Raw genomic sequence first — 27,710 nt, 5'->3', positions numbered from 1 at the left:
ACTGCATTTATCTTTAAAATGATTGAGCGGTGTCATGGTCTCTGTAACTGCAGATAAGCAGCTCTGGACTGTGGCCACCACCTAACTGCAAATGCATTGAAGTGGATCTTGCAACTTTTCAAACAGAAAGTGTGGGGCCTGCAAAATAATGGTAACATACCTCATTTCCAGTAAAAACAGGCCCAGGATACAGTTGTTAATGATGCTGCTCAACCGCAAAAGGTGTGGAGTTCATCTGCTGTCATTAAAACAGTCAAAACACTCGCTACTTTACTGAATGCGATATAAAACAAATAAAATGATACATAAACAATAAATACTTCTTTAAACCCCCTGTTACAAAGTGTTTACATATTTTTGTGACCTCATTAGAGTACTGTTCTTGTCTTTGGTGCTCAAAACAAAGCTAAACAACAGGAAAACTGTATTTCACAAAGAGTCATAGAGTCAGAAAATACAGCCTTGCTCCACCTCAGGTTCCCAGTGCCAGGACTGCAGTTTAAAATTTGTTTCTTATATGTTGTTTTCTGACATTTTTAAAGTTATTTACATAATTCACCTTGTTATTTTACTTAATTGGTGTTAGTGTTTATAACACTAAACTTGAGTGTTTTTTCTTTTTCTGTTCAAGGATATGTTCAATACAACTGTATACATATTTTTATATATATTGTGAGGGATGGCCAGCAGTTTATCCCGGCCGACACCCCCAGGCCGCTAGATGGATTCCTCCCTGCAACATGGAGGTGCCCCCACTTCCCGCAGGGCATCATGGACATTGGAGTTTGCCTTCACAACCCTGCTGGATACCGTTGGGGCCGCCAGGGAACGCTGCAGGGAGGCACACGGATTTTTATTTTCATTATAGCCTGAAAGTACTACCTCATCACGAGGACGGAAGAAATGAAGTACTTCCGGGCTGAAGAGAAAGAAGAGTGTCGCTACCCGATCTGCGTGCCTACCCGATGTGCGCGCGCAGGTGTATTGAAAGCCTAGCATGCCGTAAAGTGTTCACGCATGCGTTAAAGAGATTGGGCAGCACCGTAAAGTGAGCGATGACGTATTCGTTCAATACGTATGCAATAACACACTCTGCATGCGCTTAATAATAAAAAAAAAATATACTAAACATTTCGCTTTACGGCACGGATCACTCTCAATTGCGCATGTCGATACATAACGGGCAGTACAGTATTTTCGTTTAAATGCTGTAGTAGTTGACCATAATGATAATATTATTAAATATTCATTGTACGTTCTGTTTTCAGGGCTGAATTAAGCTTGTCGTACTCCTCGTTATAAACGTTAATTGTTTATCACTGAGATCGCTTCGTTTAGTTTACATAGCACTTCTTTTTTCAGTTCCCATTGTACGAAGAAGTATTTAACCATTGTATATGTTATTATAGTCTACATATAAAAAATAAATGAGTTTTAAAAATAGATGTATTCAAGTACTTTATTGTCATTGAGTAACGCAACGAAATTACTCGTGTCAACTTCACATTGCATTTAAATTCCAATGTCAAATAGTTCAGATATATAACAATACAATAAATAAATAAAGTATGAACTAAAAACTGAGTAATCATACAAAATATGTTCAAAATATTGGCAAGATGCCATATATAATGTTAAAGTAACCGGGATGGATTATTATTGCATAAATGCACAGCAGTATAGATTACACATTACCTACACTACCTACATTAATTGTACATGATCAATGAAAACGATTTCAGATTGAGGAGATATACAAGTTTGATAAGTTTATAGCAGTTGGAAAAAAGTTTTTTTTTGTCTATTTGTAGCATACAGATTGATAATAATACTTTGCATTTATATATCTGAAATGCCTGCCAGATGGGAGAAGCTCAAACAAGTTCTGTCCAAGATGAGTGTTCTCCTTGATGTTTTTAGCCCTTCTTACACAGGGAATCTTGTATTGATGATCAAGTGATGGCAGTTCAGTTCCATTGAACGTCTTGTGATGTTTTTATGATCCACTACAGGGCTTTTTTGGCAAGTTTGGTACAGCTGTTCTACCAGGCTTTCATGCAGTTAATCAAAATAAGTATATACATATATATGTAAAAATGAACTGTTGATACACTTTTCATCCCCGGAAAAACTCTAAAAATAACTTTACATATTATTAATGAAATACACATGTCATAGGGCATCATGGTTTACAAAACTTTGTTGCGGTGATACTAGTGGATTGCATAAACAGTCTTTTTCAAGAAAAACAAATCTTCATTTCATGTCTAATCCACAAAGCACAACCCAGGCACCATCTTCTGTGATACTATTGCTCGTCTTGTACTCAAATTTAAATGGCTTTTATTCACCCATATAGTGTCTTAAATGTGAGTTAATAACTGAATAATGAAAAAGGAAACACTTTTCATGCAAATTTTATTGAATAAATGTTATGAGAACAACAAAAGTGAACAATGTGAGAACAATGCACCTAAAAAAACCATTTGTTAAATGTACAAAAAAAAAAAAAAAGTAAAAAATCACCACATAGCTTTAACATATTTTACCCAGAGCACAGAAAATTTAAAGTTACATTGTTTTGCTATTTTGATTAATAAAATTATTCCACAAATAGCTTCTCTAACATATTTTAATACTAATAAAGCCCAAACTACTAAACTGCTTAATATATATAACTATGAAAATGAAAAAATATATATACAGTTAAAAAGTACACAAGAGGAAAATTGAAAGGTCCTTCTCCTTAAATATATCCGATGGTCAGATGGCCCTGTTGAAGAACACAAAAAGGTCTAGTTGGTCAGGATGCTTGACAAAACAACGTCTCAGGGTCACAAGGTCACAGCCTCCCCAGGCCCCTGTGGACATTCTCAGCAAGCATATTGTTGTAGTGTTAATCCAATTGCAGCTCCATTTCAAGAGGGTCTTCAGAAATCTTCTCTCTTCAGCACCACAGTCAGTTGCACAAGACTTGACCAGGGTGCATGGCAAAGGGCATCACTGGACAAAAAAAACAGCAAAAAAAACAATGGTTATTATCTGGTGTAAATCTTTCAAAGTGTATGCAGTTCCATTCATAAACCAGAAGTAAATCATAAACTGATAGAAGTGGGAATTAAGCAGAGGTGAAGTTTAAAAATGGAGTTTTTAAAGTATTTTGAAAGGTTTTTCATTTATAGCTGGTATTCTATATTTTTGGTATGCATGTGCAAGCTGCTTCACCAGTTCTTTCATAAGCAAATTAGTGGTTGTGGATTAAAGATTACACTGAAGAGTGTTGGGGGAGAGACAGTACCAAATACAGGAAGGGACTAAATTGTTCAGAGCTTTTTATGTAATGAATAGTATAGTACTTTAAAATTAATTGTGAAGGAGACAGCCATCTAGTTTATTAAAGCTAAGGTCAAGTAAATGAGCTTGGAATATGGAGAAAAACAAAATGTAAACAAAACAAGATACATTACCCCAGAATACTTGGCAATGACGCAGTAGATTCAGTCCCAAGAATCAAATGAAGGATTCTGGAAGCACTGGGCAGTAGCATCATCTTCTATTCCAACTGATATCACAGCATTCCCTCCTTCTTTAATTGCTGCCCTATCTTTCGGTTAAATTCTTCTACTTCACTAAGGCAAGTAAAATATAAAAATAATAAACAAGAAATGTTTAAACACTTACTTCAAACATTCATAGACTTGACTTTTACCTGATACTGTATTCTGGGCCACCAAGAAATAAGTCTTCTGCCTCCTGTCCTGATACACCCTGTAGAGCAGCCAGGGCATGGATGATGGACTATCCAAAAGTAAGAAAGAACAGAATACAAAAGTTGCTTCCATGTAACTGAAATATGATCACATCACATTATAAGTGAAGGCATACACCAATTACCCAGTAACAAAGCATAATACCCCTAAGAATGTGTGCTTTATTTTGCAAATGAAACAGCCTGGTTTTGTTTCTATTGAAACTCATACAATGAGAAAAGCAACAGTTACTGTGATTGCGAGGATTCACACACAGACTAAGATATTGTGGTCTAATGTTGGGGAGAAAAAAAATTGCATAGTTGCATAAGAAAAAACACATTGCTATATTGAAGTGGGCAGAAGACTACAGATCATCTGGTGCACAAATTATCTACATAACAGGCCACCCCAGCAGTCTTACCTCAGGGAATAAGACATCCAGAATGAACTGCACACAATCTCTAATAGGGAATGCTGTTTGTACAGTTCTCAGAAATCTCTCAATATATGAGAAAAGGGCATCCTGTTGTTCGTCAGACTCCAGGTACACAGGCACTCGGAAAGATGACGACTTTTCCTGGAATCTATCCAGCCACTTGGAAGGCTCATTACCACGGAGTATCCTCTGTGTTCAAGAAACAATCAAAAAAAGGCCAATGTTGCTTGTAAATGCATTAAGTGATAGGTTATTATTAAAGAGCACCCTTTCTCCCCTTATATTTAAGTTAACTTTATCTACCCTTAAATGGTCTCACACCAATCACTTAAGTAAAAAGTGAATGAAATATTACAAGACCAGGTACCAAGTTCTGTCCCTGTACTACATGAGTAGCACACCACCCCTTCACTGATGGCTTTGGGCAATGGCAGTCCAACGTGAGGTGTCCACTTCCAACACAATCCTTAGATTACAGTTTGGCATATTTATTGACATGTAGTAACTCTGTAAAATCTGAACCATGGACTTTGCTAATAATTCAGTAACATACCAACAAATGCTGCTGGGAGCCTTGTGCTTCTACAATGAAGTCTACCAGCTTCTTCTCAACTGCCACCCAGTCACTCACAGCTTGCATGTGAGATGGGACAGTTGAAGAGATTTGCCCAGACACTCTAAAAAGAGGCTGAAGAGTGCCTTGCAACAACTCAACAGCCTCATCGCTCCAGTAAGCAAACCGTTGGCCATGTCTTGTAAACAATGAAAATAAGTTATTTTTTTGTGTGTTTAATTGAGATAATGCAATGAGACACTACAACATTGCAGAAATGTCATACCCCTCTATCTGAAACCTCTCCATCAGTAGGATGCACCACCAATGGCGGATTGACGCTATGTCACTCTGAAAAATGAAAAGAAAATAAATAGTGCAATAATCAGACAAATGGGACAAATACCTGAGCTTTTCTTTATAATAAGAAATAATTTACCTCAGTGAATGTAAATCTAGTACATGTGCAGAGGCAAAGGGCATACTGTAAAATATAAACGGTCTAAATCGTCTTCTCAAACTTTGAAAGAGATTTTGAAAGATGAAAACGTTTGAGAAAAGCAGACACTAACCATTAGCATGGGGATGCCACAATAGTTTCCAGAGGTCTGCTGAGGAAAGTCCTGGAAAATACACATTATTGAATATCTATAGAGGTCATAAGTGAATGTTGTGAAGAATGCCAATCAATGTGACAGATGATGTACAACATTAAGCAGTCAACACACAACACTCTAAAAGAATAAAAGAATTTACTTCTAAATGTCTGCCCATCTTCTCAGTCCAAGGTCCTGGGTCAATGCGGCATGTAATTTGTCTGAAAAATTAAATGAAAACACAACATTACAATCCTGCTGTTGATTAAACAACTGTCTCCAGGTCAAACCTTAAAAGAAACTTGTACCCATAGAAAGCGACCGAAACTGGAACCTCTGGCCAAAGAACAAAGCCACAACTGTAACCTGTAACCATAGAACAAGGGTGCAACCCAAACCTGTAACTACAGAACAAAACTGTAACCAGAACCTGTAACCACAGATCAAATCTGAAATATAACCTGCAGCCTTAGAATAAGACAGCAAGTAAAACCGCTGACCAAAGAACAAGGCCAAAATGGGAACCTGTAACTATAATAAGAGGTCATAACTGGAACCTCAGACCATAAAACAAGGCCACAACCTTAACCTGTAACCACAGAACAAAATCTGCAGTCATAGAACAAGACTGCAACTAGAACATCTGGCCATAGAACAAGGCCGTGACTGGAACTTGTACCCATTGAACAAAGGCCATCATTAAACAAGAATGGCAATTATTTCCAAACCTAAATATGGTTCTGTAGGTCTCTTCTCCAAAACCATCAGGGCGAAGAGAATCTAAAAATAATATCTCCTTTTCAGCTACCAGTAAAACCTGAAATGTTTCCATATTAATACATGGTTAACAGTGCTATGATTTGTCAAAATAATATAATAAAAAATATTGTACAGTGATACCTTGAGATACGAGTTTAATTCGTTCCGTGACCGAGCTCTTAAGTCAAAATGCTTGTATCTCAAATTAATTTTCCCCATTGAAATTAATTGAAATGAGATTAATTCGTGCAAGCCCCCAAAAAACCACCCCAATTTTTTGTTAAATGTTTTCAACATAAGAAAAATGTATTTATAATGAACAAATATTGTATACAAACAAAATAAAACCTAATACATAAAAGAGAATCTGAAGAAATAAACAGACGTTGGCAAAGCCGATTAGCGTATTGTAATGTTTTTTTTCTTTCACTTCACTTTTGCTTAACTTAATTTTCTTTTTCACTAGTTTTTTTCTTTTTTTCCACGCTTTCATCACTTTCATTCGCATGGCATTTCAATAGAAACCTGTCCAAGGAGGTTTGTTTAGTCCTCCCCTTTAGAATGTTTCTGAAATGAGTTAGGCAAGTGTCATTGAATAGCGGCGCTGCAAGTTCAGTTTCTTTTCAATAAAGTCAGGCGTTAGGCAAGTGTCATTGAATAGTGCCACTGTGTGATCAGTTGTAATTTTTTCAGGGTGTTTCTTTTCTTTAAAGTTCGAAACTTTTTCCCATATTCCAAACACTTCCTTTATCTCACTTTAAGAGATAAACTCCTCCACGATACTGATCTCCTGCAGAACCTCCATATGTTGCTGTGTATGTAGTTCCATCAACTCCTCTGTCGTCAATTCCTCGGAATGTGCGGGGACATGCTCTTTGATGGCTCGTATTTTGAATTTTGGCTCGTAACTCAAGACAAAAAATCGACCTAGTGACGGCTCCTATCTCAAAAACTCGTACATTGGGGCACTCGTATCTCAAGGTATCACTGTAGTTGTATGTAAGGAATTGAAACTCAACACATAGCAAATAGTGATCCACTTGATCTTGTTGCCTGCTCCAAGCAGGAAACAATATGGCATCTTTCGAACCCAGGTTGTCCTGTAATTATTGAGATATAAATATTAACACACAATTATGAATATAAATGAAGAAATAAATACTGAACTAGAAACTTACTGGCAAACCAACAAGTGGGTCCACATTCTTGGTTTTCCATGTGGGCACCACATACATATCCACAATGTGAATATCTTTCCCCTGTTAAAAACAGAATTAAAGAATTATAAAGAAATAAACCAATATAGAAACAATATTTAATCCAACAAAGGTCAGTGAATGAGACACAGAAACAAATTACATGTCTTTGGGCTGCTTCTTGTACTATCTTCAAGCAGGCATTTCCAATCCAGAACAAATTAACAGATTAAATAAATCAATTATGCAAGTAAGTAATATTTAATTCAAGTTTTCTTACAGGGTTCTATTAATGAGTAAAAATACCAAAAAGTGAATACACTTACACTGGAATCCATGCACCGGTTTAACCCAAGACTCCAGAAATCCTTGCGTGTAAGGCAGATATTTCCATCCTTGACAATCAGTTCTGTTGAGGGACGATGTGAGTCCAGGACATACTTCAGCTAAACACAGAAGTAATTATTGTAGAAGTTAATAAAAAATGTTCATAAAAACACTCTGCAAGCTGGCTGTAAAACCACAATTACATTTCCGTTAACCAAGCAATAATGCAAAGGTGACAGGTCACTTGCCAATTCATCCTGAAAAGGCCCCAAATCCTTCTCCCACTTATCTCCTAAGCAAGCATAGGGATGATCATTCACTTGAGAAGATATCCAATATCGATGGTCCTGAAGACAGTAATCCTTAGTTTGTCAACGATCTGATATATTAGATTAAAAAACAAACTTTTAAAATTTCATTCTGTCTGTTACAAATAGCAGGAATTTAAAATTTCTGTTCTTTTGGACCAGTTTCTACAGCAACATTCATTGAAGTTAAAACATTTATCCAGATCAGAAACTCAGGTAACACCCTTACTTTCCAAACTGTAGTACGGCCTTAGACATGAGACATTCAGCTGATGGTGCTTTCCGTCATCTTTCTTGACTGTAGCGGCACATTTTGAAGAGATGCTGGATACAGTAAAAGGCCCTTGGTGACGGCTGGCAAGGCTCGGTTTCAGACACTGCTTTTTTGGGTTTTCAGATACAAGTACAGGATCCCCAACATTGATTGTACACGTTTTCACCAACTTCCTTTTACAGTTTCCATAAGACCTCTGTTGTCTTGTCTGCGCCTTCTCAATATTCTTGATAATCTGCAAAAGCAAGCATTAAACTTTAAATTCTGTAATATTTCATAGGCTATATTGATTAAGTCTTTTTTAGGGCATGGACCTTTTCATTCAAAGCTTTCATTTCTTTAACTCTGATGTCAATGTCTTCTTCTGGATCTCCAATGTCAATAGTTTCTCCCATTGGACAGACGTTTGAAACTTCTGGTAAGCACGGATGTCGGTGAAAAAGCAAGAAATATGGAGTGTACCTTGTTGAAGACTGGTTCTAAAAAGTTCACCATTAGCACAGAGCATTAGGACTAATGAAAGGTCAAACACATTAGAAGATTGTCAACCGGGGCATGTGTACCCACCTGCCTAGCCGTGTTGATGCCATATACAACTGCAGGAAGATGGAGGTCCCAATCATTGTGGCTCTCATTAACATATTTTCTCAGTGCACGTTTGATATTTTGATTTGTTCTTTCATCCTGTTTATTTCAAAATTATTTACAAACATTTAACAAATAATCTTTTTTCAGTTACCAACAACATCCAACATGAATTAAAAAATTAAACACACACAATTACCTGCCCATTTGTCTGAGGATGGTAAGCACTGGAGACAGCATGCTTTACTTTTAGGACTCCAAAGATATTCTCATTTAACTGTGGACGAAGAATCAACAGAATTGCTTCAGTAGTTCACACAAGGGATAATAAATGGGTTTATAAATAATGGACTTTTTCAAGAAATGTTTCAATTTAAAAATAAAAAGCATTTTTTTCAACAGTACCTCGTTGACAAACACTTTGCCTTGGTCAGTAATGACCTTCCTAACCATGCCAAATGTGTACAGCTTCCCTATAATGGCTACAGACACTTCACTCGCTGATTTAGTTTGTAGAGACTCATCAACGATCCACTTTGTGTAGAGGTCAGTCATGGTCAACACATACTTGTTTCTTCTGGCAGCTTCACACATTGGGCCAAAGAGATCCAGACCTACCACCTCCCAAGCTTCTTTCACCTGATAAAATGTTTGCCATTAAATCATTACCCTCATTTGATTTTATTTCACAAACCTGAAGCCAGCCATTACCTTGATAGAATGCAAGACTGGTGCCATGGTCTTGATGGGATCATTCAGCTGACAGCGGTGACAACATCTCACCTAAAACATGAGATACAAACTGAATGAAATTTTGCATCATATGCTTACTTTGTAGATAAGAAAGAATTTAACACTTGTAAAGCTACAATAGATTTGGAAATAACTTTAGTAACTCACAAAGAAATTAGGGACAGCGGCAAGGATAACAAGAAGACAAGAATACTACAAAAAAACAAGCATATTACGAAGGAAAATCATCCTAAACAACTAGTTACCAAAGGATGATAAAACAGGGCTATTGACGACTAAGTCTTGCTATTATGCAAAACCAACTTTGTGAGGGTGACATCATAATTATTACTCGATTGGTCTCTTGGCAAGGAAGGAACAGAGGACCACCTAGTCTACTCTTTGGATTAGTAGAAAAAATTTAACACACACAGTTACCTACCCACTTCATCCTTCTTGACGCACTAAGGGTTTATGGGAGAACTGTAAAATTGGGCATCATTTTGAAAAGACAGAACAAACTGCACCAGTCCTCAAAAGAAAAATTGAAGCACAGAAACAGATACTTTAAGGAAATTGTATGACTGCCTGGTAATTACATGTCAGCTCTAGGGGTCTTGCAAAAACACATGACCAACATTTTAATATGAGCCAATTACTGTTTCTTAGCACAAGTCATGATAATCTACAACCTGAGGCAGAATCGTTCAATGTATCTCAAAATTCACACTGGAGTATTTGCAAAACTTACCCAATTAGCTACATCGTTTGTAAGAGTTGGCCAGAAATAGCTAGCAATAGCTCTGTTTCTGGTTCCTCTCGCACCGTTATGGTTGCCGGTTCCAGGATTATCATGACACTCCATTAGGACAGCTCTCTTTTGTTCTTCACTCATGACAACGAGACGAAAGTATTGTCAGTTTGGCCCAGTGTAAAAAAGTTGGTGGTCTGTCAAAGAACAAAATGATATATTCAGTCATTACTCTTAACACTGATGAATACTGTGACATACTTTTAGGTCACTAGACTTAGAAGGATAAATCTAATCTATGAATTAATTTTCCTGCTATGTTTACCTTTATTAACATTCTGTGGAGGGTTGCAGCAGGGAGAGGGGTTTAATGAATAAAACCACAACTATAGGTCACAAAGAATTACTTTGCTACACAAAATACTGCACAAACACTGCACTAAAAAGTAAATATAAGGCTTCTTAGCAACAATTAATTCTTTAGAAAACTTTTAACATTCGTTAGTGGATACCAATTTACTGCTCTGTTTAAAGGAACTGTAAAATTTAGACACCTGATCTGAGATACATCAAGGCAGTTCAGATTTTCATATTCCCAAAAAGAGAAAACCTACTAATCCATTAGTCAAGTATAAATCAGTAAATAACAGGAAAGTCCACCTGAGCAGTTTTTTTAATAACACAATTTATTAAAAGTTTTGCATATTTCAAAATATTCATGCACGTTCATTGAAATCACCAGCCTATTTAAAACCGTAAATTTTGTAATATTCCAATTATTAAACAAAATGTCAGATAATCCTAAATATATCTAGATTATATTACACTATATACTGTATTCTCAAAAACTAAAAAGCATTCAATAAACATTACATACAGTACCTTTAATCATAAAATTCACGGACACACGTCGTATTTCACTTCGCTCTCTGACCGTTAAATTATTACTAAATTCTTCCTGTAAAAGACATTCTTTCAAGTCGTTGTAAAATTGAAAGTCTTCATTTTTTCAAGAAGTGAAAAATATTCTTCTTCCCAGAGAAAAATTCAATATGCTCCTATTCTTTATGGCGTTCTTCTTTCTCCTTCTCACTCGAATGGCGGAAGTTCTATTTGTTAATACAGACCGAGAAATTAAAATCCCGCGGTAACTTTTTTTTCTCGTGTGTCGTAAAACATTCGACATGTGCAGAACAAATTGGGCAGCGTCGTGAAATGAATTTTAACTAAGCAGAGAGTGCATGCGCGAGACAAATCGGATGGGGACTCGTGACGCAAAGTAAAAAAAACGCAGATCGGACAGGGTCGTAATAGTAAAGCTCTGAGCATGCGTGTGCATGCGCGTGCAAATCGGGTAGGCAACGCAGATCGGGTAGCGACAAAGAGTTTTTTCATCTGACCCGGAAGTGCTATGAAATCACATGGACTGAGGGACAGAAGCACTTCCGGGTCTAGGACTATAAAAAGGACTGTGGGAACCCAGCAGACTGAGTCGGAGTTGGGAAGAAGTGTAACAGAGCTGCTGGGTGGAATGGAGGATTGATTAGTGTTTTGCTTATTATTGATTTATTATTGTGTATAGTGGAGGTGGAAGTGCTTTGTGCACATTATTGGAAAATTAAATTAATTTCTGATACTTTTACCTGGTGTCTAGATGTATTGTCTGAGGTTTTGGAGGTGCGACAGTGCTCCCTACTGTTACAATATACATATATATATTGTAATGGAACCGGGCTGTCAGCGAACCCCAAACCCCAATACAAACATACACAAATTCCCAGGTTCAAATAATAGATGGTTTTAATATGCAAAAAGAACCTCCTCCAAGTAGCACAAGCACAAATACAGATCTTCTCTCTATACAAATATTCTCTCAGTCACCTCTCCTTTCACCACCGCACTGCCCTCCTCCAGTCGAGTGTTGCTCTACATCATCCTAGCTCCGACTTGCCTGGATAAGGGAGTGTGGTCCCTTTATTGAGTATCCGGGAGTACTTCCGTTGCCAGGGCCACTGCCTGATGGAAGTATTTCCGGGTCATATGTAAGTCCCATAAATTGGGGAGTGCATCTCCCTACAGCACCCCCTTGTGGCACCCATGATCCCCAGCAGGGCTGTATTGCCAGACTACATCTCCCAGCATTTACTGCTGGTTCCTTAATGGGTGCTGCCATGGAGGGCTGCTGTCATCTAGTGCCTGGGGGAACTTGATATCCTTCTGCGACAGTTTTTCATTGTCCTTCCATTTTCTCCTGTCATGGGAAGGTACTGGAACCACATCTGGGATGTCCATCCATCCCCTAGGGCAACTTGTCTGACTGTGACCTCCTTCCTTTTCTCAGCCGGGATACCTTTCTGTATTTTTGGGTCTTCTCATACGGGTAAGGGATCTTCCTAACTTCTTGCCAGGATACCTGTCCATTTCATATGCCTCCTACAATATATATATTTATATATATATATATATATATATATATGTTTTAGCATTCTTTTTAGCTACAACCTTTTGTTCTTAACTCCTTTTTTCACCCTTAAATCATGACATCCAGAATGGGATTAGTCCCAAGCACAGTGCTACTGTGTCCCCTTGGTATTCAGAGAAGATTAAGATTGTCATGTTGCAAAGAGAACAAATCTACTTCTCACCATTTGTTGCAGGCAACAGCCTAAGCAATAGAGTTTTCAGTTATGCAGCAGAAGTTAAATTCTGATAGAGATAAAGTAAGGATACTGGGGCTTGGGGCTGATAATTGGTACACAAGTTTATCTAAGACACACAAACTTCAATTGTAACCATCAGTCTCTCTGACCAAGGTTTCTTTTTATTGACTGATGTCTCTGCAGGCATGTCAATACTGTTATTAAATTGTGTTTAATGTTAGCAGACCACAAGATCCTTCAGGAATTCAAGTGGGGAGACACTGGCTTTCTATAGATCTGTTAAATCTGTTATTTATTACAGAGAATGCCTTCTCTGCCACTAAAATCATAATGAAATTGGTAAATGCCTGTTTTATCTACATTTAAGAACAGGTTGCAGAGGGTTTAGTGATATTATGGTCTGGGAGAAGAAGCTGTCTCATTAGCGGGTGGAGCAAGTGTTGAGGCTCCAGTAGTATTTGCCAGAAGGAAGACGTGAAAATAGGATGAGCTGGATGGCTGTTATCAGAGGTGATGGATTCAGCTCTCCTCAGACATCTGGTGGAGATTTGATTTCTGAAGCTGTGAGACAGAAATGAAACTTCCGGTTTGAGTGAACGCTGGCGGAACTGGTCGCCGCTGCTCGCCGGTAACTAGACTATGTGATTTTGTGATTTTGTGGGTATTTTCTTTTTTTTTTTTTTTTTTTGCCATTTTGTTGACATCTCTGCATGGCTGTATATGCTGTGTATGCATTTAGCTTCAGCCTAACCTCCGTTTCGTTTGAAACTTACCGGCTTATTCTCTGGACGTCTGAGCTGCCTGTGGCCTCCTCACCTACAATGTGGACTGGTAGGATAATCGCCTGGTTAATGCCTGTTTGGAGTCTTCTGTCGCTCGTTATCCAACCTGCGACTGGCCTCCTACAGTATCCAGCTGCTGAGCTTCTTCGACTGCGTCTTCTCCAGTCTGTGCCTCTGCTGTCGGTGCTGTATTTCGACCCGGACGTCATACTTCTCCTTCGTCGGAGATACATCCACCGTGGGTCCCGCCGGAGATTCCGAACGGACGTCTCGAAAGGAATTAACTCTTTTTGGTCTGATTTTTGGCACCCTCCACACAACACAGATAGGAACGCTGACCATAGCGTGTTGGCCAGCTTAGCTCGGTCGACTAACACCACTGTTAAATGCGACAGCAACATTGTCAGCTTTGGTCTACTGAACATCCGCTCACTCACGAGTAAGGGACATCTCATTCAGGATCTCCTCATTGACCGTAAGTTTGACTTTCTCTGTTTAACTGAGACTTGGCAGCAACCTCAAGACTTTTCACAACTTAATGAATGCACCCCCCGGGGTTTGTTTACACTTGTCAATCCCGTGCCTCTGGCCGTGGAGGAAGTGTCGCGATTATTTATCGCGAGAAGTGGAAAGTCCTGCTGTTGTCTGCTCCTGCTGTTAGCTCTTTTGAATCGACTGTGTGTCAACTGTCTGGCCCAGTTCCTACCATCATTGCAACTGTCTACCGTCCTCCTAAGGCAAACAACAATTTTTTGAACGATCTTGTTACCTTCCTTACTCATTTATCTGTAATCACTCCAAATATAATTCTGCTGGGGGATTTTAATATACATCTGGACAATATCAATATCCCTCTCACTAGAGACTTTTTATCTTGCCTGGAGAGTTTTGGATACCAGCAGCACACTGATGTTCCTACCCATTGTAAAGGACATATCTTGGACCTGATCTGCTGCTCTGGTGTTGTTCCTTTTGATCTCACAGCAGATGAACTCACTATAACCGACCATTTTTCTTCTTTCATTCAATGCCAAACTTACCTTTTCTGTTCCTAAGCTTCCACGTCTCATAGCCTTTCGCAACATTAAGAATATTAACTTGAATTTGCTGTCTTCTAGAATCGATTCCCAAATGGACTTTTATAATTTATCCACTCCCAGAGAACTGGTCTCATATTATAACACTTGCTTGTCTTAATGGTACTCTTAATTCTCTGGCTCCGCTAAAAACCCGTTCTGTTTCTTTTTCTTTTTCTGCCCCTTGGTTTACGCCTGAACTTCGGCTTCTGAAAGCTAAGGGCAGGCAACTTGAAAGGTTGTTTAAAAAATCCGGACTCTTTGTCCACAAAGAGATGTATAAAAATCATCTTCTCTATTATAAGGATTGTATAGCTCAAACCAAATCTAATTATTACACTCAGTTAATTACTCATAATACAGGTAACACCAAGACTTTGTTTTCTTTACTTAATAATGTTACACAACCTCCAGACTCTTTACCATCTCACCTTTACTCAACTGCTTTCTGTAATTCTCTTATGTCTTTTTTCAACGAGAAAATCCAAAAGATACATCAGCACCTTGGTCCAGATCCTCTCTATATTCCTTCTGAACTACACTCGCCTATTCACTTTTTTTCTTCTTTCCAGCTTCCCACTTCCTCTGAAATCTCAGATCTCATCTGCAAATCCAAGTCATCTACTTGTCAGCTGGACCCCCTGCCTACAGTTCTGGTTAAAGCCTGCCTCCCCTCTCTAGTCCCTCTCATTTCTGCCATCATTCACTCTTCTCTCACTACTGGTATTATTCCCTCATCTTTTAAAACTGCTGCTATAACCCCAATACTAAAAAAACCTGGTGCTGATCCTACTAATTTCAATAATTTTCGCCCCATTTCTAACTTGCCCTTTATCTCCAAAATTCTTGAAAAAATAGTAGCTATCCAACTTCACACCCATTTATCTCACAATAATCTATATGAAAAGTTCCAGTCTGGTTTTCGCCCCCTTCATAGTACAGAAACGGCACTTGTTAAAATTACTAATGACCTCCTTATGGCTGCTGATTCTGGTCTAATCACTATTCTCATCCTCCTTGATCTGAGTGCGGCCTTTGATACTATTTGTCATACCACTCTCCTTAATAGATTATCTCTGATTGGCATTACCCAAACTCCACTTGATTGGTTTAGATCCTACCTCTCAGGCCGCACTCAGTTCATACAACTTAAAACCTTCACATCCCAACCCACCGCTGTTACTTCTGGTGTGCCCCAGGGCTCTGTCCTGGGGCCTCTTCTTTTTATTATTTACCTTCTTCCCCTTGGCAATATTTTTCGTAAATATAACATTAATTTTCACTGTTATGCTGATGACACCCAGCTCTACCTTGCTGGTAATCCCACCTCCTCTTTTCCACCACCCTCGCTTATTGACTGCATTGCTGAAATTAAATCCTGGTTTTCTTTGAATTTTCTTAAATTAAACAGTGACAAAACTGAGGTTCTCCTCATTGGTTCAATATCATCATTATCCAAAACCAATAATCTTTCTCTTATTATTGATAACTCTGCTGTTTCCCCATCATCTCAGGTCAAGAGTCTGGGTGTCATCCTCGACAGTACTCTATCTTTCCAATGTCACATTAATAACATCACCCGGTCTGCTTACCTCCACCTACGTAATATTAATCGCATTCGCCCCTCCCTCACTCCTCATACTACTGCCATTCTTGTTCATAGTCTTGTCACTTCTCGGCTGGACTACTGCAATTCACTCCTCTTTGGTCTCCCGAATAAATCTCTTCATAAGCTTCAGTTAGTCCAGAATTCTGCAGCACGTATCATCACTCAAATCCCATCTATTCACCATATTACTCCGGTCTTGCAGCAGCTTCATTGGCTCCCGATCAAGTTTCGTATTGATTTTAAGATTCTACTATTAACATTTAAGGCCATCCATAACCTCGCCCCTCCATATCTGTCTTACCTTCTTCATGTTGCCATTCCATCCCGTAACCTTAGATCCTCTTCCTCCACCCATCTGACTGTCCCTCCCGCCCGTCTAACCACCATGGGGAGCAGAGCTTTCAGCCGTTCTGCTCCCAAGCTCTGGAATTCATTGCCTGCGGATCTCCGAAATATCAAATCATATTCATCCTTCAAATATAAACTTAAAACGCATCTGTTTAAAATAGCTTTTTCTTTTTCCTCCTGATTATAATGGTTTTGTTTGGTTTTAATTTCTAGATTTTCTGATGTTTTAAGTTTTTATAATTGTGTCTTTTATTTAATTATTTATTTATTTATTTATTTATTGTTTGTTCGGTGTCCTTGAGTTCCTTGAAAGGCGCCTTGTATAAATAAAATGTATTATTATTATTATTATTATTAGATGGTATTAAGCTGTGGAATGTCATCCCCAATGATTTAGAAGCTGTATGCCAATGCATACCCTGATGCATTAGGTCAGGATATTTCAATTTTGTAGCAGTTGAAATTCACTAGCATTTTGGTTCCCACGCTAAAGCTCTTTAGGAAAATGAGCATTTGCTGAGTCTTTTGAGGGTGCAGATTACAAAAGGCAGTCAGTGATCTGGACACCCAGGAACACAAAGCTGCTCACTGTATGGACAGAGTGGCCATTGATAGGCAGACTCACCATTGTCATTGATGAGACAAATCACAGTGGTGCTGTCCACAAACTTGATGATGCTGTTGCCCTTATGCTTTTCCACACAATTACAGGTGAACAGACTCTATTGTAGTGGGCCGATGTTGGTGTATAGTGTAGGAGGAGTACTTTTTGCCACAGATGGAGCTATTCAGACCAATGTCTGTACGCTTCATGACCAGGCTGATGAAAAGCATCCTGACATAGGAGTTTTTTTCCTTTCCAGATGTCCCAGTGCAGTGTGCAAGGTGAAGGAGACCGCATCATCCACAGATGTGTTATGCCAGTATGCAAACTGTGGAGGATCCAGGGTAGTAGGGATGTTGTGGTTAATGTGGGTCATGACCAGTTTTTCCAGACATTTCACCTCCATGATGTTTAACACAATGGGCTGATAGTCCATGTACACCCATGACAGCTGGGTGCAGCAGGCCTTCAGAATGCAGGATGGGATACCATCTGGGCTGGCAGCTTCACAGGGTTTAACTCATTTAAAGGTCTTACTCATTTCAGCCTGCTGACTACTGCAGAATGGTTCTTCACACTGGTAGTGCTGGAAATGTTATGAAACTCAACCAGTCTGTGCCTCAAAGCTCAAATCAAGTAAAGAAGTTATTTAGCTCATCTGGAAACATGGGTTATCTATGGGCACATCTGTCAATATTTTGCAGTTCATGATTGCCTGCAAAACTTTCCACAATCAATGCAGATCACTGCTGTATAAATCATTTCCCAACCTTTTTCTATTCAGAGTCTGTGCCGCTTTAATCACTCTCTGTAGCCTGTACCTGGAGCTTTTGAAGCACTCTGTCATTTGAATTAAAAACTAAAAAAAAATCATTAAAATGTAAGTGTAATTTACTGTCTTATGTCAGCCACCACCTAACTTATGCACTCAAGTAATGTAGCTGGAGGAAAAAGATAAGAAATTGAGTGAGTATTAACTTGATTGTTTCCTTTTAAAGAGCTGTTTTGAACCTGCAAAAAAATAAATGCTGTTTTGAACCTGTATAAAAACAAACTGATTTTTCTTTTCAAAGCATGCAGATTTCTTGTTCTGTACGTTGTAGTGCGTAATGTAAAATAAAAAACATCCCTAAGGAAACTAGAATCTGTTCATTGGTATAAACAGCATCTGAAAAATAATAATTGTACATTAAACAACAAAACACTTCTGTCACACTTGGGATTGGAAGTGTAACAGCCATCTAATTGGAGTAGAAGAAGGTGTAGGTGTGTCCTTTGTATTCTGTAGATATACACCCTTTTGTTTATGATCTTCACAAAGTCTTTGGATTGCTAAATGTGAGACACAAAAGTCCTTAAGTATTAATGATGACTGCAAAAACTGAATTCTTGAACTCAGGAGTAGGTTATTGCTATCCTGACAATAATGCTTCTTGCATTAAAATACTGAGGTCAGCTGGAGTATCTGCATTACTCTACATTTTATCTGGTACACTAGTTGTGGTTGCAATCTTTGGAAACCTGTTTGTGATTATTGCTGTCTCTCATTTCAGACAACTTCACACTCCTACTAATTTCTTTGTTCTTTCACTTGCGGTTGCAGATTTTCTAAGTGGTGTTCTTATTATGCCTGTCAAATTTGCTGCAGTGATAGACTATTGTTGGTATTTGGATGATGCAGTTTGCCCTTACCATATCATGTATGGTTACTTTTTATTATTTGTTTCTGTTTTAAATCTAGTAAGCATATCAGTTGATCGCTATTTTGCTGTGTGTGATCCATTTTTCTACAATAGAAATATAACAAATTCAGCAGTAGGTATATCAATTATTTTTGTATGGTTGTTTGCATTTTTCTTCATATACACATTTCTTTTTCATACCGGAGGTCTTGTTGTAACAGATTTTTGTATAGGTATGTGTGTATTTTATCATTATACACATTGGTGAATAGTGCATCATGTAATTACATTTGTATTGCCCTTGCTAATTGTAATTTGCTTGTATACAACAATATTTATAACAGCAATGAGACATGCAAAAGCTATCAGGTCTGTCATAAAAGAAAGAAAAAATGCAGACAGCAAAAAAAGTAAAACATCTAACTCTTCAGAAAGAAAAGCTGCCAAAACACTTGGAATAGTAGTAATAACCTTTGTTATCCTATGTTCACCTTGTTTTGTATACACTTTAATTCAACTATTTATCACAATTAACTCACTAAACTTGCTAGCTATTAACAAAGTCCTTGTTTATTTATTAACAATGAATTCCTGTGTGAATCCAATTATTTATGCTTTATTCTACCCATGGTTTAGAAAATCTTTAAAAATTATGGTAACATTAAAAATATTTAAATCATCGTCCTCATTGGTTAACATACTTCCAAATTAAATATCAGATGTATACCAACACATTTGTTTTTATTTCGATATTTGTATTTATATAAATTGCATCCACTGTCTAACTGCTTTACTGACATTCATGGTTGTGGGGGTAAGAGCTTAATAATAATGTTGATTCTAAAATTTAAGTCCGTCATATAACCTGTCAAAAAGTTATTTTAAAATGGTAAAGAATAGTGTATTTATTTATAATATATTGTATATCCCTGGAACAGAAGTTTTTATTTTATACTTATTCTTGATATGCTTTAATGTCAGTAGTCAGAGAACTTAACTTAGAAAGAAGTACAATAGACGATTCACATTTTTCCGAGCTAGTTTCAAAATACTACTAAAAACCACTGAGCCAAGATATAAAATAACTACTATGTAAGAGTAGCACTGCCAAAAATGTACACTGAAAAAAGTGACACATTTTATATTAACAACTGATACTTTTTGTGCTACAATAGAACATGTGAGCCATATATCAATTTAACAGTGCATTTCAATAAAAAAGTGCATGTCTACAGACTAGCTCTTTTTAATTTTTAAACTAAATAATAATTTTATTTGCAGGATGTTAAAAATAAGTAAAAAGAAATTTAAATATTACTTTTTTATTTTATAAATGTTAAACAAATTGTCTCATTTAGGTTAAGTGATGTCAGTTAAATGCAGAATTTAATTTGTTGATTTGTTCTTAAGTGATCTGTCTATTTAAATGCATGAAGTAAAATAAAGAATTAAAAAAAATATTCTACAATTTTGTATTGCAGGACATGGCTTGGATGATGACTGCATCACCTGTGCCATTTCTTTGTGTTAGATAATTGTCAGCAGCTTCCCCTATAGCTGGAGGAAAAGAAAAGAGCTAGAAGTTCAGATTCAGCTTGATGCACACCAGCTAATCACAGAGATGGCCACACAATGGGGACTAAGGCAATACATGATTGAGAGAGTCCTGAAGCAGCAGTGAGCATTCACAAAGGTTCTGTGACAGGGAAGAAAAATCTAGGCAACTTGCCCCTGCGTGGCAGGATACAGAGGTCCTGGAGCCAGTCCAGAAGGCTTTGAAACACCTTCAGGACTTCACAGATGCTTTGTCTGGTGAGAACTGTGTGACTCTCTAATATGTCAGACCAGTAATTTATTTTTTCAGTTCAAGCCTTCTGGCACAAGATGAGATAGAGAGAGAGAGAGCTGGGCAAATCCAACAAGACTGCTATTGTGGATTACCTCAACACAAAGTATTGTTGACCCAGCCACTAATGACCTATTGGACATGGCCTCACTTGTGGATCAGAGATTTATAGCCAAATATATAACAAGTGACAAGATTGACACATTGAAACACAAAGCTGTCTTGGAGGCAGAGTCTCTGTTGCCTGATCAGGGTAGCTTTAAGCCTTACACAACTGTGACCACACTTGCAGTCCAAGAAGGATAAGAATCTCTGCCACAAAGAGTTAAAAAGATGAAGTCACTTGCAAGCTTCTTCAAGAAGAGTACAGCCACCAGCAAAGAAATGATACTGAGGGAGGCAATAAAAAATTAACTTTCAAGCTAGTTGGAGTCAGTTAGTGTAGAGAGTGATACAGATTCTCTCAAATGGTAGAAATAACATGAAATTGTCTTCCCAGCATTGAGTCAGCTGGTGAATAAGTAACTAGAAATGCAATTCTTGTTTTCAGAGACTGTTTAGGTGTAAGAATCTGAATGTTTTCAAAAAGGGGGACATTGTGTGCCAAACAATATAACTTGCAATGCTATGGGATATGAAATCTAAACTTGGACAGTGATAGCTGAAAGATTGAAACATAAAAGAAAATTGTTTCCAAGGTTATACATCCTATCATTTTTGGTTATTTACTATAAAATCCAGTTTTGGGGAGGAAAATCCCTAAAGTGCCATTTTATGTGGTTTATTTAGCTGATATTGGTGTAAAATAAGGTTTTTAATCCTATACAGCTGGCACTCCTAGAACCAAACCCCACAGATACCAAAATCTTTGAATGTTCAAGTCCCCTATATTAAATAAAATACAGGTTAGACTTCATATAACACATTGGTTAGACCTCATCTGGAGTAGTTTGTACAGTTTTGGACTCAAGACTACAAAAAGGATATACCAGCACCGGTAAAAGTCCAGAGAGGAGCGATTAGGCTGATTCCAGGTCTACGGGTCTACATGAGGAAAGATTAAGAGAGCTGAGCCTTTAGAGTTTAAGCAAAAGAAGATTAAGAGGAGACATGATTGAAGTGCTTCAAATTATGAATGGAATTAATATAGTGGATCGAGAGTATTACTTTAAAATCAGTTCATCAGGAACACTGGGAAATAGTTGGAAACTTGTTAAGGATAAATTCTGCGGTTTTTCTTTATACAGAGAACTATAGACACAATAAGCTGCCAAGTAGTGTGGTAGACAGTAGGACATTAGGGAATTTCAAAACTAGACTTTATGTTATTTTACATGAAGTAAGTGGACAGGACTGGTTAGCTTTGTTTGGTTGAATGACCTTTTCTTGTCTAGATTATTCTAAAGTTCTAAAATAAGATGCTGTACTATTTGCATATCACCTAGAAACATCCTCCTGTATACTTTAAATCATCTCTAGGTTACTTATAATAATTCATACAATATAAATGCTATGTAAATAGTTGTTATACATTATTGTTTAGCACTAGCATTACCAGAGCCAACGAAAAAACTCGTAAATCCGGCCCACCTTAAATCCCTTCGCACCTCTCCTTCAGTGTCTTTTGTCTTCTAAATGTGTTAATAATCCCAAGCAGCAAGAAGCCTGCTATACCATCCCCCCACCGCCTCAGAACGGGCAAGAAGTTCTCCCAGTTCCTGCCTTGATTGATTATGTGGGAGTGAGCTACCCAGAATTGTCAGGGGAAATAATTTGATGTAACACATAACACATCGTTAAAACAGAAACGTTTTTCATGTTTTAGTAATAAATAACAAAATGTAGACTTGAACTGTATAATGTGTGAAGGCTGATGGCCAAATATCAAATACAGTAGACCCCCATGAAGTCGTGGTTCAGAGTTCGCGGCCTCAGTCATTCGTGGATTTTTCCTTATAACCTATCTAATAATTGTTAGCGGAAACCGCAAATATCCTCTGCAATTTTTATGGCTTTTATCGTGGCAATAATGCACTGTAGAGTGACCAGGAAGCAACTGTATTGGAAAACGTGGCTTTGGATGGTGAAAGTAGCCAATAGAATTTGAAACTGCAATGCCCAGTAGTCCCTGCAGTGGCTCTTATTGGTCTTCTGCTGAGGTTGCTGGGGCTGTTGGGGTCAAAGAATGTCAGCGCGGATTTTGAAAAGGGGGCTGGTGACCAAAAGCAAAAAAAAGTTTTTGTAATTTGTGTTACAAGTTCCTGTCTGCCTGCCTTCTGTTGGGTTACCTGTTCGTGGGTTGGTGTCTGGATTGTCTGCCATCTGCCTGTGTACATGAGGACTGTAATTGGATTCATGGCCATCCTGCAAAGAAAGGAGTGCTCCTGAACCCGTCCACCCGTCTTCACCATTTCAGGAACTAGTGTTAGGACTATCTTTACATTCCCATTCAACATGCTGATCTCTGGACTATCTATTTTCATCATTACATTTCATCCATTGCAGTTTTTCATGATTTACTCTGTGTGTTTTGTTTGTGTTTTGTTGTATTTAATGTGTAATCGCCGTAAGGGGAACAGAGGTGGTATTGTTGTTTTCATTTATTTCATTTGTTTTCATTACATTCTTTATTTGCTGTTTGATTACCGGTTTGCTTTGTTTTTGTCTCTGTTTGTGAGTGCGTGCGGGTCCGGCCAAGGCTGGGTGCAACCCTGGAATCTCCACTATACAAATAAATAAATCGCCGTCTTCTCGATGGTGTGAATATTAGTGGCACCGGACAGCTACAGCGTTATTCATTTCTCCTTGCTGCTGATTAACTGTGATGCATCCCCAGCTGAGTGTTCTTCAAAAAAACCCTCTTAAAAAACGCTGATAGACTACCTTCACATTCCTCCCTTACTTGCTGGGCTTACTTGCGGCTGCTCTGTCGCGTGATATGCTTCTCACGCGATGCTACAAATACTTAAAAGCCTGAACAGCACGTGTCCTTTTTGGCTGATTTGTTTCTCTCTCCTCCCCCAGACATCCTCTGCTCCTGTTGCAGGTCCTGCTCCTGTTGTACTCCCCTATGATGTTTGCCTATTCTTTTAATCGATAACTAACTGCATACTGAGCTCGTTTTCTTCTGAAAGAGACATGTTTGTTTGAAGTGTTTGAATAAAGTTCCTGTCTCTACAATCTCCTGTGACCCAAGTGTGACACCCTGCAGCACTGCAGCCTCACTGTCCCAGGGATTGAGCTGCTGCACTAGACTAGCCTGCCAGCATCTGTGCTTACCTCTATGTGCTTGCATGCAGCCAGTTCAAGCACAGTTGGCTCGGTGATTTCATCCATGGCGTCAGTTATACCTTGTACATATTGTTCCAGTAGTTTTTAAAATAGTTTTTACAGTTCATTAGCAGTGTGTAAAGTGATCAGTGTTGCAGTAATTGTGATGCTCTTTGCATGAAAAAAGAGTTCCATTAAAATTTTACTTTTTCTTTGTGAATTGTGAAGTTTACTTAAAGTGCAGCAAAAAAGTATTTGGTGCCCAGAGATGCATTAACACCCAAGTATGTGGCAGTTTAAGAGTTAAAGCCCCAAGATGGCACCAAAAGGCCCGGCACCATCTAAGGCTTCTGGTAATGAACATGTGCTTGCATGAACTACAGTACATGGCAACATCAGATTCATTGCGGGGAACATCGTATTTTACATTCTAGCACTGTGGGAGACATAGCAGTACAGTACTGTGCAGTATATGGGTTTACCTTTACATTCATTTTTTTAGGTAATGTATTAAGCTGAGTTTGAAATTAAATTAAAGTGTTTTGGGGGCATATTTAGGGTTTAAACTATAAAAATAGGCATTTTTTTTAACCACATCCAAAATTCACAGTTTTTCAGAATTCGTGGGTGCTCTAGGAACATAATCCCCACAAATTTTGGGGGTGTACTGTAAACACTTTCAGAAAAGGGTCAAGTACAATACAACAGGTGCTGTGGTTAGAACTGCCGATTTATAATCCAGAGGTCGTGAGTTCAAAACCAGCTCCCCGACAAATTTACCATTTTGAGTAGTGAACTACTCTTATTATTAATATTATACAATGAAAACATACATTTGATTTGCATCTGTAACAGCTGGTGTAAATTTATTGCACTTGTAAAAGTTAGCATTTTTTTCGCTTTTATTCTCTCAGTCACAATCATGATACAACACCCACCCCCTGCCCCAGATCTGACGCTGTTAGTTTTTATCTGAAAGTGGGAATAACTGTAGATGTGAGTGGTGTTTTGAGACAATGGAACTGGACATTCTCTGATCTGGAGGGATAAAAGCTGACACACCAATGCTGGTGAATCTGCCTTCTTCGTATCTCACCATTACTTGAATTTTTTTTATTCAGTTTTATTGAGTGTTCCTGCTCACGCTGAATTAGTATGCACCTTATGGTCCATGATGTCAAATCCACACTGACAAAAATACAGAGACATATGTATATATGATATTTGGAATAACTAATTTTATGACCTGTATAGTACATTTCGGAAATCATTGTGGCACTGATGCAACATTATTCATATTATTCATATTCATTCGCACGCCTTCTTGCGCTTGTAATCAGTGACTGCATTTTTTTTTTTCCAACTTGTCAGTGTCCATTATTGGATGCATGGGGGTGTTTCTTTTGTACTCCAGGACATGCAGAGGAAAGAATAGTACAAACCTATGTCAAACCACATACACTAAAAGGCTCATTACCACTGGATAACTGAGTTTCAGAACATTCCAATGATGTATATTTGTCTATTATTGGTCATTCATATTACATGTCACAGCTGTGTGTAAAAGGTAGAAAATAATTTGCTTGTGTGACACCTCATCTTTACTCACCTTTACTCACAAAGCATGAGTGAGAATTTGACAACAGTGTTGACTTTATTGAGAGTGATGTGTTTGATGAAGGACTCAGTGCTATACTTGATTTGTAAGCTTGTAATAGTATATCTTTGAAGCATCACAGCGTGTTGTTTTACTGTTCAGGAGTCATGAGTTTAAATACCAATCCCATACGCTATCTGCTGCATGTTCTCCTATCTATATTAGTTTTCTGAACAGTGCTCTTTCAATTTCAAGTGAAGAGTACCTGTAACGTTACTTAGTTTACCTGTAAGTACTGTGACACTGTAGCTGTACTTCCTGGAAGTTTCACATGAGTACCCCAACTCTTCAATTGAATGTCATTGTATGACACTATTCACTTTGCTGTGTCATGATCACATCAGAAGAAAAAGCTGTTTCAGCTTGTGACTTGTTTACAATATAATTCCCACTCCCTGAAAGGAGCAACAGACCTGTGCAAGATTTTTTATCTTGTTTCCAATCATGCTAGCTTCATGAAGTGCTCACTTCACCCCCGAACTGCCCAATGCCCTCCCCCCAAGCAGAAACAAGCACAGTTACAAGCAGGTGGTGAGGGTGAGGTTTAAGAGAGCATAATTAGAAATAGGATAAAAAAATCTTTCACAGCTCTACCAATCCCTTCATTGGCAGGGAAGGCCACCTGTGACCCAAAAGTGGCTGAGAAACACTGGTTTAGGTGTAAGTGTGGCGTGTGTTACTAGCACTTGGGCCGTGTCCAGGGCTATTTCATGCCTTTCACCCACAGCTTCCAGGAAAAGTATCTTCCCCACCCTTTTACCAGTACTGGAAGAAGCTGGTATGTACTTCTGCACTTAGGTTATTCCAAACATTAAATGCAAGAATAGTAGGGCACCTGCAACAGAAGGCAGGAGACAATGTGTGAATTGCAGCACAAAACCCAATTCTGTTTTACAAAATGTAATGTTTGTCTGTGTCTAGTTATAAACAGAAATTGTTTCAAGGAATTGCATGAAAAATAATTTTGAAAGTGAAGATTTGGATGAATATAATTATACGTAGTTACAAACTGTTTTCTTGTTGCTTCAAAGTAGGGCTGGGCAGTACATCATCTTTTTATGGTATATTGATATATTTTCAAAAGAGATACAGGATTAAGCAATACTGTTTATATCGGGCTACTTTTATTATGCGTTCAAATGCATAACTCATTTCTGTAAAACAGACTGTAAAGATGTGGCAGTGTTAGTATGGACGATAAAAACGTACACATTAGCATAAATAGCCATAAAAGTAATTAACAGCTTCTGAAGTATTAGATTTAACATAATTTAGACATGACAAGCAAATAAGATATGTCAAGAAAATAGTTAAATAAGGACATTAGTTATATTGCATTTTCTAGTTAAAGCTTGAAGGAAAATTACCAATATAGTGGAACCTCGGTTCACGACCATAATTCGTTCCAAAACTCTGGTCGTAAGCCGATTTGGTAGTGAACCGAAGCAATTTCCCCCATAGGATTGTATGTAAATACAATTAATCCGTTCCAGACCGTACGAACTGTGTGTAAATATATATTTTTTTAGTTTTTATGCACAAATATTTTTAATTATACCATAGAATGCACAGCGTAATAGTAAACTAAATGTAAAAACATTGAATAACACTGAGAAAACCTTGAACAACAGAGAAAACTAACACTGCAATATTTCGCGCTATAGTGCTAGGAACCGCTCACTAAAAACATTTTTTTTTTAAATGAGTTTTAAGCACAGGGAAAAAAATGAACACTTGAAAAATCCATAATTTAATAAACGACCAAGAAAAGTAACATTGCAACAATGCACGCTACGAAACGATCTCTGTAAACAGAACTGAAAACAAAAACAAGCCTTTTCTACCTTATGCGTCCAGCCCTCCCTCTCTCGCTCACTCTCTCTTTCGTGTGTGCGTGTGTCCTCTTG

The sequence above is a fragment of the Erpetoichthys calabaricus genome, chromosome 3 (assembly GCF_900747795.2).
Source record: "Erpetoichthys calabaricus chromosome 3, fErpCal1.3, whole genome shotgun sequence".
NCBI lineage: Eukaryota > Metazoa > Chordata > Cladistia > Polypteriformes > Polypteridae > Erpetoichthys > Erpetoichthys calabaricus.
The sequence above is the reverse complement of the archived record's forward strand: the minus strand, read 5'-3'. Positions refer to the sequence as shown.